The sequence below is a fragment of the Synchiropus splendidus genome, chromosome 5 (genome assembly GCF_027744825.2).
Source record: "Synchiropus splendidus isolate RoL2022-P1 chromosome 5, RoL_Sspl_1.0, whole genome shotgun sequence".
NCBI lineage: Eukaryota > Metazoa > Chordata > Actinopteri > Syngnathiformes > Callionymidae > Synchiropus > Synchiropus splendidus.
In genome coordinates, this window is record NC_071338.1 from 32,363,570 (window position 1) to 32,379,509 (window position 15,940).

The 15,940-nt window shown below is 47.6% G+C and overlaps 1 protein-coding gene across 2 annotated transcripts in view; it reads right to left on the bottom strand.

Annotated features, from left to right (window-relative positions):
* sema4bb (sema domain, immunoglobulin domain (Ig), transmembrane domain (TM) and short cytoplasmic domain, (semaphorin) 4Bb) overlaps positions 1–15,940 on the bottom strand; it is a 72,306-nt gene that overhangs the window by 47,210 nt on the left and 9,156 nt on the right. Inside the window, exon 1 of one of the 2 annotated variants that reach the window (XM_053864447.1) lies at positions 6,395–6,669. The exons of the other annotated variant lie outside the window; for it this stretch is intronic. The gene's annotated coding sequence lies outside the window, so the exon portion shown is untranslated. Of the gene's footprint in view, positions 1–6,394; positions 6,670–15,940 lie in introns of those variants that run through there. 2 annotated transcript variants of the gene reach the window in all.

Below are 15,940 nucleotides of genomic sequence, written 5' to 3' on the forward strand. Positions count from 1 at the left end.
GTACGCAATCTAACCATGAACAATCAAGAGACAAGGAAACTGTCTGACATTTTTCACACACACACAGGGTTGTCACACCATCTTTGTGAGGACCTCTCATGGGCATCACCCTTTCCCCAGCCTCTCCCTCTAAACCTAACCATCCTAAACACATCGCTCACCTGAACCAGGACTGAGTCCCAGTTATTTTGAAGTCTTCATCCTCAAATTGAGGTTTGGACCTGTGGGGACCGGCAAAAGGTCCCCCATGAAGTCATAAGGTCCCCACAAGGATAGTGTGTTATCAGGAATTGGTCCCCACGAGGCAGTATAAACGAGCCCGTCCGCCCATACACACACACACACACACACATACAGGTTTGTCTTCCTATCTTAGTGAGGACCGTCATTGACCACCATCAACCTTTCCCCAGCCTACGTACAAGAACACATCAAATGTTTAGTTAAAGTTGAAGTAAATCTTAAAGAGTCACTTGGGAGCCAAAACAGAGCCCAAATTCCCGTCACTCGACCGCAGGGGAGAGCAGAAACACAGATGAAATGATGGGGAGTTTTGTCCTTTGGCTCAGCTCTGTGGTGAAGACGCTGCAGGGTAGATCTTCCTCCGTCCCTCTGTCATGAACAAGATACATAAATTCCGCTGCTTGGTTTTAATCCACGTTTCTGGCTCTAAAACTTCTTTTCAGCAAAAAGATTTTACATCTAAATCAGGCTGCAGACCTGGGATTGGGTAAGAGCAGGGAAGCAGCGTCTTGGGAGCAGCATGTGGGAGAGGCGACGCTGGAGCAGAGGCTCCATCAGCGCTACATGGCTCTGAAGTCGTGGCCCTTATTCAGAAGGTTTCAATCGCTGTCCTAAACTCGTGTAAAGACATGGGAGCAGCGACTGAGAAGAATCCGAGGAGCTTATCTTTTGGGATAATCTCCCCAGTGTGACGAGCGCTGGGGCCAATAAAGTTGTCGGAAAAGTAAACACAAACAAGGAATGTGGAATAATGACGGGAGCGAGATAACTGGACCCAAACTGTGGGCCGCATGACGGCGTAAACAGCCGCCCACATTATTCAGCTGACTCCCTATCTTCCTGTACACAGGAAGATATGAGTGAGTGAGTGTGGGCTTGTTTATACTGCCTCGTGGGGACCAATTCCTGACAAAACACTATCCTTGTGGGGACCTTATGTACTCGAGGATGAAGACTTCAAAATAACTGGGTGATTCTAACTGGGTTCCAGTCTGGTTCAGAGTCCTGGTTCAGGTGGGCCATGTGTTTTGGATGGTTAGGTTTATGGGGAGAGGCTGGGGAAAGGGTGATGGCCATGAGAGGTCCTTATAATGTCCCCACAGGGACAACAAAACGTGTGTGTGTGTGTTTTGAGGGGGTGGGGCAGACAAATGCTGATGCAGTTTGCTTGCTTCTGGAGTGCTCGAGGGGTTCGCGCGGTTCTGACGTCCAGACTTCTGATTGTCTTTGTGCACCTGAGCCCTGATGGGATCCAGGAGAGTGAGGGATGCTGCAGCAGGAGGGCAGAGGTGAAGGTCCTGCGCAGCTGCAGACTGTCCAGAGGGGGAGGAAGGGAGGGTGGGTAGGTTTGCCTGGAGGCGCTGTCCAGGAATTAATGAGCTCCTGCATTTTTATGATTTTGTTCATGAGACGAGTCCGATCGCTACTGACTTGATCCAAACATGGTGCAGAAAGGGACACAGCAGACAGAAACGTGTGTGTTTATACGTGTGTGTGGTCAGCACTATCCCAGAATGACCTCGGTGGCAGCAGAATACAGTAATACTTGATGTCTACAGTATCACAAGCCATGAGACCTGATCCTCTCACGGTTGCTTTGGTGTGTGACACTTCAGTATTTATGTCCCACTGAACCAGGCCAAGCTGATACGACAGTACTAAGATTCATAACTGCAGCTCATGAATGACTTAACCCATATGGATGGCACAGTTGCACTGTCTTCATGCAGCATTCCGAGGTGACTTTCTCCCAAATTCTCTACCATCCCTCAGCCTAATCCCAGCCCTAAACCTAGACCTGAGGAGGGGAGGAGACACCAGACCAGACGGGAGGCCCCAACACTTTTTTCGGCCGTTGCAAGCAACTGAAACAATACCGAAGCCTCACTCCATTTCTAACTCCTAAATCTAGACCTGAAACTAAGACCAGTGTCTGTCGCCCTCTCCGTGTTGAAAGGAGCCAGATGAGGTGGTTTGGGCATCTCATGAGGATGACTCCCTCTGGAGGTCAAATGAGTTAACGGAGTAAAAGTTTTGTATTAGTGGTGCTAATAGAGAACATGATGTGGTACAGAATCTGAATTAGCATTCGCTCTTGCTAGGACAGTACAATTCATTTATAAAACTTTTTTCGTGTCTAAAAAAGCCAGATGAAGCTGTGCTTCTTGAAGACGCCGGGTTGCAGTAGTATAGCGTGTGTTTTATAGCATAGTACTGTGGAAGAGTGTGTGGAACTGCACTAAGAATTTTGAAGTTTTGCAATGAAGTCATGTCTGACTCGTCAGGTCAAGAGACCTAGAGGAGTATTTGTAAATTCTTCCCGAAGTTCAAGTCCAGTGAGTCAAAAACAGGAGCCGCCGAACATTCCGTGCAATTCTGCGGAGATTTGAGGAATGTGAAGGAAAACATCAGAGTGAAAACATTGAACCCCTCATCAGCTGCTTGGATGTTGGAACGAGCTGGACAGGAAGAAGGTGTGACCCCTGACAGGAAGTGACCAAAGATGAGTCAATCCATCCCTTTTGAAACATCAACATGCCTCGATTCCTCCTGAACAAGAGACAGGAGCCATGTCATCCTCATGACATTTGGAGTAGAGCTTCTTTGCATTCAAGATGAAGAGATTGTGTTTCAAGAATCCACAGATTGAGACCAAAGCGGAGCTCCCGTAACAGGTCAGATGAAGCTGAGACACTGAGACAACATTTCCAGCGAGCGCTTTGTTTAGTCTGAGTCCAACAACTGTACAAAACAGCTTCAAAAAAGTGCCCACGAGCACTGGCTCCATTTGCATTTTTCTTTTGTGGATTCCACCTTTTCATAAATCTGAAGTGAGGAGAAGGTTCCGTGTGCTTAGTTGACTGTCATAATATTTGTCAGCTCGCTGTGGGAACAAAAGTGTTTACAGGACGGAAAAAAAGCCGCGCATCAGTCAGCGGCTGATTTGCCTCATCTGTTTTATTTTTGGGCAAACTTGCGGTGCCTTTGCCCACAGCACACAAACAGATAAAAGTGCTTTGGATTAAAGAGATCTTAAGAGCCAGTAATGTCGCGGCGACGCAGAGGAAATGGGGGTGAAAATTTCCCACACCGGCTTATCTCTGCAGCAAGGCTTGCCAAAAGAATCAAACGCCTTTTATATTATTCATCGGCACGATATGTATCTTATCCAATTATGAGTGTTCCGAGAGACAGAATAACAAAAGCCTTCATCATCATCATCATCATCATCACCTAATCAAGAGGAACCATTTCCCAGCCACGTCAGAGAGGTTCTGATGGGTCTGCCCCTGGGCCTCCGCCCACTTCACTCCAGGAGGCTTCATCACGAGACAACGTTGCTTTTACTACCCAGACTCGGAGAAAACTTCTCAAAGCTTGTGACCACAGGAAGGAATCTAGAGCTTTGTCTTCTGGCTCAGCTCTTTCCCCCCTGTCAGATCACCCCGCATCCTTCCCTCACTCATGAGCAAGACACCCTGCTGCGTGTTCGATTCCCGCCAAGACACCCGTGAAACTCAGCAACAGTCAACACTCACCAGTCAGTTTAACCGCAAATACGCCGCAATAAAAACAGTATAGTGGGGAAAACGCTGGAGTTTTCACCATTGTCATGGCAACAAATGACTGAGCATAACGAGCGTGATGAAAGGGGTCATAGAGGTAATTTGTTTTTCAGCTAATTAAGCAACAGCATGCAGAAGATCTGGTGTGGAGAATGTATGTTTAGATGAGTCTCTCGTACGTTTACTGTGTTTTCATGTGAAGACGAAGGAGACACCGACCACCATCAACAATTGGCTTGAAAACATGACCGTAGGTCGGATGACAGGCTGCCATTCTTCCATCCTGCGGTTCAGCACCCAACCACGCAACCGTGTTACAGTAAGAACAAACACCCGCCGAGCTTCAGGGTGGTTTTTGATAAGAAATCGTCACCTCATGAGGTTTAAACAAAATGCTAAAATTAGCGAGATCAAAGGTAATCTGTTGCAAGCGATCCTCACTCCCATACTGACATTGGGAAAGTGGACTTCTGCGTCGTATACTGACCCTCAGCGTTGCATATGGACACATTAGGTTTTCAACTGAAGCACATGTCCTGCCTTCCGCGGCATATCCTGACGGCGACTTTCCACCAGATATGGAAGCGGCGGGAACACGGAACCGCAGTGGAGCTTTCAATTTTCACCAGGAACGAGCGAGTTGTTAAGAAGTTGTTATCCCATTGGCCACGTAGGGTGAACGAGGAGATGCCCTTACAGAGTTTATGACGAGCATCATAAAGAATGGGCCGACGCTGGACATTCAAAATTCATGACTCGGCATGCTGTATTGACTGTTTCAGAGTCACGTTTGCCAATTATGGCGTAACGCTTACACTGCTTTTTCGCAGTAAAATGCTAATAGCGTCTACACATGGTGTTTTATTGTGAAGATTTCCCAGATTCACATGGCTTTGATTTCATATCAGAACGAGTTCCTCAAAAATAGAACCGTCACAGCAGTGAAGGGAGCGCCGGTCAAGCCCTCAGCAGCCAGTGGAAATCGACCAATTGAAAACAATCTATTTGTTTTTAAAAACCTGGAAATTGGGGGTGGCACCGTGGGCAGCGTGTCACGTAAAGGAAAGACAGCGGTAGGGGTTAGGTCAGGCATGTGATGGCTCCACATAGCAGTGATGACGTGTTTGCTTTCGTTGTACGTGTAACAACATGCCAATTGCTAGTAAGGTGGAGAGCCACAAAAGGGGGGATGCTTCCCTCGCCTGGAACGCTACACAGGAAGGAAATTGTTTGAGATGGGTCATTCGGCGTCACTATAGGACGCAAAAGTCCACTCTCCCAATGTCAATATAAGATCCCCTAGGATTGAAGATGGGTTATTGAGAGGAGAGAGAAATACAAGACTATAAAATGCAAATAAAAGACATTTTCTGTAGCAAAGGAGGTGAAGAAGAGAGTACAGTCAGGGTGGAGATAACAGTGGCATCAGAGGAGCAATAGCCGTGGAAGATTTAGATGAAGATCCTGAGGTAGACAGTGAGAGTGACTCAAAAGGATCAGATCAGAAATTAGGAACACGAGGAGAAGTTTGGGGACAAACTAAAGGACAGATGTTTAGACACGATTTGAGGAGAGACAGAGTTAAAGAAGAATAAGACAACAGATGAAAACATGACCGGGCCACAATAACATGAAAGTGAAAAGAAGGAAACATGATATGAATTGTAGCAACAAAAAGGTTAATCTCACAACAGCCATAATCCTCGATTATAATCCTCTTTGAATCTTAAAATACATTTTCAGTGAAACCCAATCTCTAATATCACAGACAAAAAATACCAACTAAAATTCAACAAAAAATTGCTCATTTGTGCGTTTGTTTTTAAGAATGTTGCGGCCAATGAGGAGTCACTACACGGCCCTAATGTGGCCCACGGACCACCACTTGAAACACTCAAGTCATTTATCCTCTGGTGCTCATTGCTCAGTCTGCAGACAGTCCCAGCGAGTCAGGACAAGAGGCAAGGGACACGCATCAACAGTCCAACACACAACACTCAACTGACCTCTGCATGTTTTTGGACAGTGGGAGGAAACAAGAGCACGAAGGCACTGGCAGAACGCTCGTGTTTTTCTTCAGCGGCTCAGTGTGCTATACAACATCGGCATGAATCAGTGATGACATTTGTGGAGAGCCGGCGTATTAAATGTTTCACCGTCCGGCCGCGGAGAGTTGCTCCAGACTGCAGCCCTAATAGTAATAGTATGACTTTCCCCATTATACCCAGTGTCACTGAGCCTCAAGATAAAGCCGCACATAATGGCAGAGACCGGAGGGAGCCCAGATGTCACCGGCACATTCATATCACACACGCACACACCGGCGCAGCGGGGGCAATCTATATGGACATAATGAGGCTGTCAGCGTTGTGCTGTAGCCGGTGGAGCCTCATTGTCCAGCTGGCAGGAGTGGAGGGAACTCACTCTGCGCTCACCCTCGTATGGAAGGACCTGTCTGAGTGGAATCCATCGCCATGGCAGCCGGAGGATGACAAGTTCCTCAGCTGCTTCAGGTGCAGCATCGGCGTGACCCCCGGGTGTGTGTCCGCCATCCTCACATCCACACAGCAGATAGGGACACTTACCTCCCTGTCACGGCGAAGCCAGCAGTCGGGTGGGGTGATCGGGGGCTGCAGTGCTGGTGGAATCCCCCTGGTAGTAGATGTGTAAGCGCGCGTGTGTGTGTGTGGAAGTGGTCGTAGCTGATCCAGCAGATGCAGACGGGAGCCACCAATGGAAGGAGGAGAGGAGTGTGAGACGGCAGAGGAGGGGTCTATTCGCATTACATCATGGACTGAGGAGCGCTGGGTTTGCAGGGGTTGGGCTGAGGGGGTGGGGAAGGTGTGTGTCCTTGTGTTTGTGCCTGCGTGGCTGTGTGTTCTGCAGCAGAGGAGACATCTGTCGTCGCCCTGCACCTGCGTGTGCGAGCAGCTCATCACCAGGAAGGTAACAACAATGGCCGGTGGCTGCAGCACACGTGGAGGCTGGTGCGCACGGATGTGATCCAGATGCTGACTTGCCTTCCTGCCTTTGCTCACAAGACACAGAGACGAAATCACGCCAAAATAGAACTCCTCACACTTCGACTGACACATGGCCATCCCTCAAACATGCCCCGTACATTATGACCACTACAGTTGACACATAGAATGTCAGGCAAGCATGTGACCTGAGGGTGCAATCAGAGCGGGATAGAAGTGGTTTCCAGAGGCTTAAGTGACAGAAACTGCACTGTATGATTCTGGATTAAGTATCCAACCGACAGTGAGGGGGCCATGGGCTCTGGACGAGAAGATCAACGCAGCGGGGACAAACATCTACGCTGCTGAGCAGAACAGGATCTTGAGCTGTTTTTCAAAGAGACCCAGAGCACTGCTGTAACATCGCTACTACCCGGGATTTGAGAGCATGCCTTAGTAACGCCACAACGGTGCAGATGAAGCTCCTGGATTCAACTTCCACTTTGAAAAGAAAGATGTCCAGAAAGGGGACACCTTCAAACACCTTGCTGCTTCAAACAAACGTACCACTCGCAGCACTCTCATTCTCCTCCCACTTTGCTCAGCATCATCGGCCAGCTGACCCTCACAAGCATCTTCTTACACGAGTCAGCACTCCAGCCTCGGCCTTGGACCGAATCCCTGGCAACCAACCGCGTCTTCCCGGACGCAGAATCAATCGACTTATCCTTCCTGCCTGTGAAGTGTCACCCTCACTGTCCACGTCACTCAGCTTCAGGTATTCACCCTGATGACATGAGTTTGAGTCCCTGCTTGCTGAATCAAAGTCCTAAAATCAGCTCTCTCACAAGCTAAAATGTATTCAAACGAAGTGGAAACATCACAACAAGTGACAAACATATCATGGAGGTGACATGATTATTGTGGATTTTGCTGTTTTTAACTAAAAAAAACTTTTTTAAATTTATTTCTCAGGGTGAAAAACTATTTTTATTGTCGCCAATTCAACAAATGTCTAAATGTTCCCCTCTGCTTCAATGTATCTTGGTTGCTTCTTGATGTTCCGTTCTGCTCTTTTTATTTCATTTTGGGTGCACAAAAATCATCCCACTGAGTGGGACATTTTTCAGGAGGTGGTCGTAATGTTATGTCCGTCTTTAAAAGATGCTACCAGAGAGTATATCAAGCCCTTGAACAGGAAACGTTAGAAGAGCGCGTGGCAGCTCAGGGTCGTCTGAGACAGAACAGAACACAGACACGAAGCGAGATAGCAGCGCTGGAGGTGACAGTAACTCACAGATAAGCAGGTCTGGTCTTCATTTGTTTACAGGGGTGTATCTTGGTTATGACCCGCAGGTCCGCAAGACGCCAAGAAACGTCTGCTATCCTTGACGTCGGACGGATTTGACTCCACACAGCAGTGATGACGTGTTTGCTCCAGTTGACTACTTTCATGGGCCAAAGGAAGTTGAGAAAATGATTCTGCCGTCAACAGAAGACCATGGCCAAGATGTGGTGGATACTAAAGCTCAATAACAAGTGGAAATACAGATGACAAAAGTTCTGATTCAGACATAAATTCAGGACTACAACCAGAGTCAACCGTTCCTGTTTCGCCACCTGACCACAGAATGCTGGAAAACAAAGTCACGCATCACTAGAGTGAGTAGGTGAGCTGGTAGGGCAATCTCAAGAGATCCATGCATGGATCCATCAGATCCTTCAGAGCAGCTCGGTTAGTCAACTCAAGAAGTTAACTCAAGAAAATGTTTGACAGTCGGGGCCGTGGCCCCTTGTTGTGACCCAAAGCCAGAGGGGATGATGTTGAAGTACGACTAGTCCTGTGGCTGTGTTTTTGTTGTCAGACGCAGACCCTCTGAATCAGACACTCTCCTGCACTGAGCCTTCTTTCTGAGGAAAGTGTTTAATATGCCACTGACGTCTCTTGTGAAGCCGGTATGGAAATAGATTATTGACCATAAACCACAGCGCTGTCTACCGAAGACAGCTTGGTCTCCTGCGCGGCTCTTTTTCACTTTAATTCACTTTGGTAATGAGAAAACACGTGTCTTCAGCGCCTGCTGAGGAAGTCAGGAGTCTAAATGGACAAAGGTGTCCCCTGGCGTCTCCTGCTATCAGTGTAGAGCCCCTCTTCTTCTCTCAACGCTGCACACTCTCTGTTGCCGTGGCAACCTTCTAGCCAGCCGGGTCTCTCTCCCTCCCCCCCCCACCCCCCCCCCCCCCCCCCCACCCCAGCACACACAGTGACTTCTGTTCTCACCCCTGAGCCGCAGCTGAAGGACTCACGCAGGTCTGAAGAAAAAGGTACGTGCTTGTCCTTCTCTTCCGTCCACAGACTCTTTGATGACCCGAAACCATCCTGGGGCTAGTCAGTCCTGCTTCTAATAAAGTCAAATCACAGTTTCATTCACTGGAGACTCATTTATTTTTGTCGTTGACCAGTGCAGGGATGTCAATGTAGACAGTGCCTGGGTAATTCTTTCCCTCGTTCAAGTTCAATATATTCCCGGTTTTATATTTCATATTTACTCTGCTATTTTAAAATATATAGAAACTGTTTCTAGGCGTGGCCACACCGAGATGGCACAGAACGGAAAGGGTGGGGGGGTGTTGCTAACGCGCCAGCCTGAGACACCAAGAGTGAAAGGAGAGCCTCCCAGAGAACCTCCTGGAGGAGGACACCAGGAAGAGGAGACAGATCGAGGGAAGCTCTGGACAGATGGGAGGTTCCCTGGAGGTGGTGGACTAAGGTCTGGAATCAGATTAGTATGGGGGAAAAAGTTGGTAATAGAAAGTAGGTTCATAATAGAAAATGATAATAATGATAATATGAATATAGAAAATTTAAAAAATGCAAAAATGCAATTTAAAAATTTATAAAATGTAAAAGAAGGTCTGAAATACGGGAAAAAGGAGTCAGGAATCCAATGGAAAAATATGTGGAATCTGGAGGAAAAAAATTGACAATTTGACAAAATTTGAAAAAAAAAGTTTGGATTCCGAATGAATTGTTTGGAACCCCCAAAAAAGGTCCCTCAATCATCAGGTCAACCAATGGTTGAAATGAGGACCTGAAGCTGCCACTCGAGACAGGCTGATGACCAATATCAGATAAACTGTCATTGACCCTCAAACTACTGCTCTATTCAAAGTGGAAGGTCCAAGCAACTTTTTAGCCGCATATCATTTGTAAAGCCTTGGTTCGTGAGGAGAGGAAGACAGAGAAGCAGACGCAGAGACGCATGGCTGGATGCACAGCAGGGGGTCCCACACCACACTGACTGAATCCCACAAACCTAACATGAACTCTTAATTCAAAAGCTGAACAGCCGTTGAAAAGTTGGCTAATCTGGTGGGTGGGTGGCTTTAGGTCCGAAAGGACCCCTGACGCAGCGAGATAAGCAGCGTGCTGCACCCGGGTCTGGCAGAGTCCAGTGTGACATGAAGGAATCCTTCCTTCCTTTAACAGATGGTGATGTCATTCAGGTAATTACAGGAAGGTTTTTGTCTGAAAACAACATCGACGGCGTTCGACGTAATTACAGGCCGAGGCCGAGGGGCCTCTTCTGGCGTTGTGCTAGCAGAGATTTAATGAAGTGCCGAGAGATCGGTTATCACTTTGTCTCCTCAGCCGCAGCTCATCAGCTTTAATTGCCAGGATTTGTCTTGAAGGAACTTTTACTTGCTAGAGAGTGTGTGTGTTTCGTCTCCCCGCTGGCGAAACAAATTGTTCTGCTCTGAACAGGATCTCCCGGTCTGGCCGACCCCGAGGTCACGAGCCTCTGGGCGGTGGAGAGCCGCTCCAGCAGGTGCTGTCTGAGTTGGGAGCTGCAGGATTGACTCGCAGATGTAAACGCTGCGCATCCAGCTGCACTTCACACCGTCATTTCCTTATTTTCCGACAGTTTAGGAGTGACCTCCGGCGCCCCCCACTATGTCGCCCACCCCTCTGTCTCAAGGACAAGCAAGGAGTTTTTTTGAAGAGATCTCGATGAAGTGACTCACAGATCAGATGTTTTGTTTGCAGGCGAGATAAAGCCCTAATCACCAGCCCAAGCAGCGCTTCAAGAGAGCAAGATAATCCGACCACGCTCATCCACAACAACGACAAGGAGCTCCTCAACATGTTGGGGAGCAGGAGCTGACCATGTAAGGGATTCACAGATGGACGTTACATAACATTGTTTTCACCAAAGTCATGGAGGAAACTTGACTTTTATCTAGAGGAGGACACTTTATTTACAAAGCTACAAAACGTTTGCATAGTACTCAAACGAGATTCATGATAATCTCTGCCAAAACTCTTTAAACAGCCTGATAAATCTCAACCCGTTGCCTTGGACCCTGGGTCGTGACTGCCAGGCAGGTGGTCGTGCTCTCCCACACTGCACAGTTTTAGCACCTTCCTATTTTTACTCACTCAAAGGAGTGACTGTGTGCAACCAAGGAGCTTCACCAGTAGCTCTCTGTTTTGGAAGCTTTGGCTGAAACTAGTTCCAAAGGCGAGGCACGTGTAGCTATAGAACTTAAGAACAGAAAACAGCTTTTCAACAGCAATTCACAAAATCCTCCTGGAGAATCCTCCTAAAGATACGTTACTAGTACTGCATGAAAACCTTTCATACTTAATAGAGATAACTTAACCAGCAGCTCTACCTTGCTTGTTTAATCCCACTCTCTCCTACTTATTGAACTAGCACCTGAGCTTTGCTGATCAGGCAAGTTTCCCTCAGCATCAGTCCATAACAACAGGGTCAAGGATTGGGCCAGTAAGTTATACAGTTTAGTTACTGCAACTCAGTGTACGCCAGACTCATAAGTCATTGCTAGAATGCTCGTCCCCTGATCGACACCCTCTTCTCTCGTGGCTGTCACAGATTTTATCTCCAAATCACTCTCTGTCTGTAAACGCACCAAGCAATTGTGCGCTGTGCTGAAAGTCTCCCTCATCAAGGGAGGCATTACTCAGCTCAGAGAGCAGTTCCTGGAGCTGAAAAAGAGGGGTCAGACCTTAATCCTAAATTAGTCAGCCTCTCTTTGTCACCATTCTTAGAATGACCCTGCCGCAAGAAGTGACTTGAAATTCATGGCAAAAGGTTAGGTGGAAGGGTCGAAGGTCGCGTGTTCATGATCTAAATCAGGCAACCGGATGCTGGTTTATCTTCTAACTGATTCATTGACTTGTGGCATTTTCCATGGGGGGTTTCTCCAGTGTGCCAGCCTCCTCTACCTGGCAAACCTGAAGGTCCAGCACTTACCTCTGGACAAAATTCTTGTTACTGCGATTAGTTGGTCAACTCAGTAATTTCGTGCAGTATGATTGGGTCATCACGGTATTTGGACCCAGGTATAAAACCCTGCAATAGAGAAGGGCATCAGCTCTGCCTCCCTCTAGCTAACGTCCCTTAGGTACATCAGCATGGGTTAGAACTGCCGTCTCTTGGCAGTTTGAAATCATCCTGCCTTGTGTCATGTCATGTCGTGTTCAAAACCCTGGTCACAATCCTAGTGTGAAAGAGGTTCTGGAGAATCATCTCAGTGGCAGCTCATGGCCCTGGCTGAGGACATGTTCTCCTTAAACTGCTGTGATAGAAGGCACTTGTGTTTTGGTGCCCAATGCAATGGGAGTCTGATGATGCTGCACAAATCTCATCTGTCAAACTGACACCAACGTGAGCAGGTCCAAATGGGACGAGGGGAGTATAGCATCAATGTCACAGACGGGATCCCTGTGATGTCAGACCTCTCATGCTGGTGTGGTCGACTTCCTTTTGGTGGGGGCCTACACCAGGAGTGTGGCTTACGTCAGTCAAATGACTTCGCGAAGGACTCGTCACAATCAAGTAATGTACTTCCTGGGCTGTGACGTCGCCATAAAGAGCACGTGTGCATTTCTCCATAAAATGTTGGCAGACTTTGGCACCCAGGCGTAACAAGGGTGGCGCCTGCCTCTGCCCTCTCCACAGCTGGTATTACAGAGGGAACCTTTTAGATGATTCATCACCAGTGTGGGAGAAATTGCTCCCTCAACATTTTGCCGCTGTCAGGCTCGGTTTTTGACCTATTTTTAATAGAACTTCAATTATATATCACGCCCACAGGTCAAGCAACAAGCTGGTTATGTTGTCCCAGGGTCATGGATAACAGTCAGCGCTACGTGCTACAGGATGGTAATGGCCTGATATAAAGGTTTCCATCTATGGGGAGAACTGATGCCAACACTTCAATCATGTGTTTGGAAGAAACGCTTCAGTGAAGAAAAGCACCCCCCTTTTATACGTCCCGAAGGAGGAGAAGAAGTTGAGAGTGCCAGACGTGTTCTTTGATGCTAAGCCCCAGAACAAGCATCAAACATGAAAAGCAGAAACTCATACAGTATAAACTCTCATTCTGGACCATTTCTTGGCTTCCACAGACTTCCGTTCTGGTTGTCTCTCAGTCACCATGGGAATCTTCCTTACATCACTATCTGATCAGGAGTCGCCATAGCAAGTCCTCCACATCAATTTCTAGTCATGCCTTCATGTTCTCATCAATCACGAACCTGATTGTTCCTGTTTTTCATCACCAACATTGTTGGTCCAACTCTGTCTCTCCTCTCCACAAACCATCTGTCCTTCCTCACTTTGTCTCCAAACTTGTCTTCTTCCTCGTCACACCCAATGACAACCTCTGTATCTTCATCTCCTCGTCTGTCTTTCTGGACAACCCATCCTCACACGCATGGCGAAATATACTGACGTTGGAAAGTGGATTTTGACACTGAAGTGAGCCTTGCATTAGACACATTTGCTATTTAAAGTCCCACAGTGACTTTCTGAGGAGAGCCACGTAACTGGTTATATATAGCAACTGGCATCCAATGTGATTCAATGAAGGGGGTTTACCGAATGACCCCCCCCCCCTCTACTCTCCTGGTCTGCTGTGGCGTAAACCTGGATTCACCCTGGAGCTTATTTCCTGAAGGAAGACCCATTAAATTGTGGGTCTGATCCAGACACTGCCATTAATTTTTCAGGGAGTAAGGCACAGACTTCTGTGGAGTTCTTTGTTCTCCGAATGCCCCCTCGCTCCATGATGCATCACCAGGAGTGAATACCTGGTGCCGGGTTGTTTATCAACCTCTGAAATACATTATTACACCCAAATATAATTTAACCGACTGCAGACGGAGCAGGTGAAACACACTCTTAAGTCGAACACACTCCGGAGGCAAACAGCAGGCACACAAGGACTGCGAGACTCGTTTGGCTGTCAGATTCGCAGCACCTTTTTCTGAACCAGACGAGAGGACTTGTCAATTTTCTGGGAATCAATTGTCTGCCAGAACAGCAAGGCTCATTGTTTAGCCTCCCCACTCCATAAAATAATCTCTTTGATCACAAGTTTCATGTCAGAGCCTGTCTCTGAATCGCGATGATTCTACGTGGAGACTGAAAAGTAACATGTTGAGTTGAACGGAGGGGAAGAATACAGAACGGTTTCTGGTTCTGCTTTAGCGATTGCATCACAGAGAACACTGCTCTAGGCCCAGTGCTTCAGGTGAGCAAAGTCAGGCGTGTTCCGATCAAATCCATATTAAACTCCACTCCATGAGTTCGAAGACACTTTAGTTCGAAGGTCCGGCCGAGAAGATCCAAAGCTGGACCTTCACTTGACCTGCCTTTCCTGTAGCGACGTATTTATGCTGTTGTATCCCTCAGACTCTCCTTGGCACCAAATCCACACGCTCCACATCTGACAGCGTCCCATCACACTTTCATAGCCCTCACCATCTGCATACTTCTGTCTCAGTATCAACCACTGTCGCTCGAGCTTGTGTCACACCCCAGGTCTCCTCTGCTTCCTCATGTCCGAGTGCTGACCACTACAATCTACACCAGGACTCTGCAACATCTACATTCCCGATCTTTATTGCTCGTTCTTCAATGAAGCCATTAGCATGATGACCTGTATGAGGCCGAGTCCCTCCAAGACCGAGTTGGTCTGTGTTGGATTTCGCCTCTCATCCACACTAAACCAGCAACCAGTCTCACTTGTCTAACATGTGGAAACAGCGGACGGCGGAGAAGTGCAGCCACAGCAAAATCTCCATTGTGCTTGGACATTGCTTGATGAAACAGTGACCCCCTCTTCAAAGCCCACTAGTTGGCACTCACTGCTGTAAAACACCATTACAGCACCTCACAGAGACCTAGCATGTGTGCTGCAACTTTTCAGTGCTTTCACATGGATGCTGATTTTTCCAGATACATCGCTGCACACCATCCTGAAAACATCGAATTAGAAAAGATGTGTCTTCCTTCATCCACCCCGGCTCCCATCTCTGCACACCTCTTTCCCATTCAACCACTAGAGCACTCAGAGCTTCACAGGAACTCTCCCTCAGACTTGGACTACAACAACCACCTTTATTTTTGTTTCTTGAGCAGAGCTGCTAGCTTGATGATGCTAGCTTGCTAAACACAAAGGTAGCTGCTGCTGGCCTCCAGTTCAATGTCTTTTTGAATCCACGATTTTGAAGCATTGTCATGTGCTCAAGACCCATGCGACCTTGACTTAAGTACACACTTCAAAGAGGCTTCTCCCATCCCCGCACTTTCACTTCAGCTTCAGTTTCAACACCCACAGCAGACATTTACATGTTTGAAGGACTCAGAGATTCCTCCGAGACTGTGGGCGTTCCTCCAAGCACAAGAAGCGATTGGTTTTCTTAATGCCCGATGAAGTATGGTAAAGCAAACATCAACGTGGTACGAGCAGAAACGATCTCCCCTTCCAGCCAGGGAATCTAACCCACTCCTCGCAAGTCACTGGAAATGTCCCTGGGGGCCTGAAGGGATAAACATGCCTATCTGCTGTCACTGTGAGCGCGGACGGCTAATGCACGTGGAAGGAACTGCAGTTGTGCTCAGTAATTGTACTCGCCTGCTGCTTTCAGACCGTCAGCACACAATAGCAGAACAGATGCAGCCAAGTGCATCACAATGGACTCTGACAACACAGAATTACAGCCTTCGCATTAAAAGAAATGGCTGTTCTTTGTTTTGGTGACTCTGCGGATGGAAATCAAACTGGGAGCAGAATCACGGCGTAACTGAGGCATATGAAATACATGAATAACAACATGAGGATTCTGTGGCAAACGAT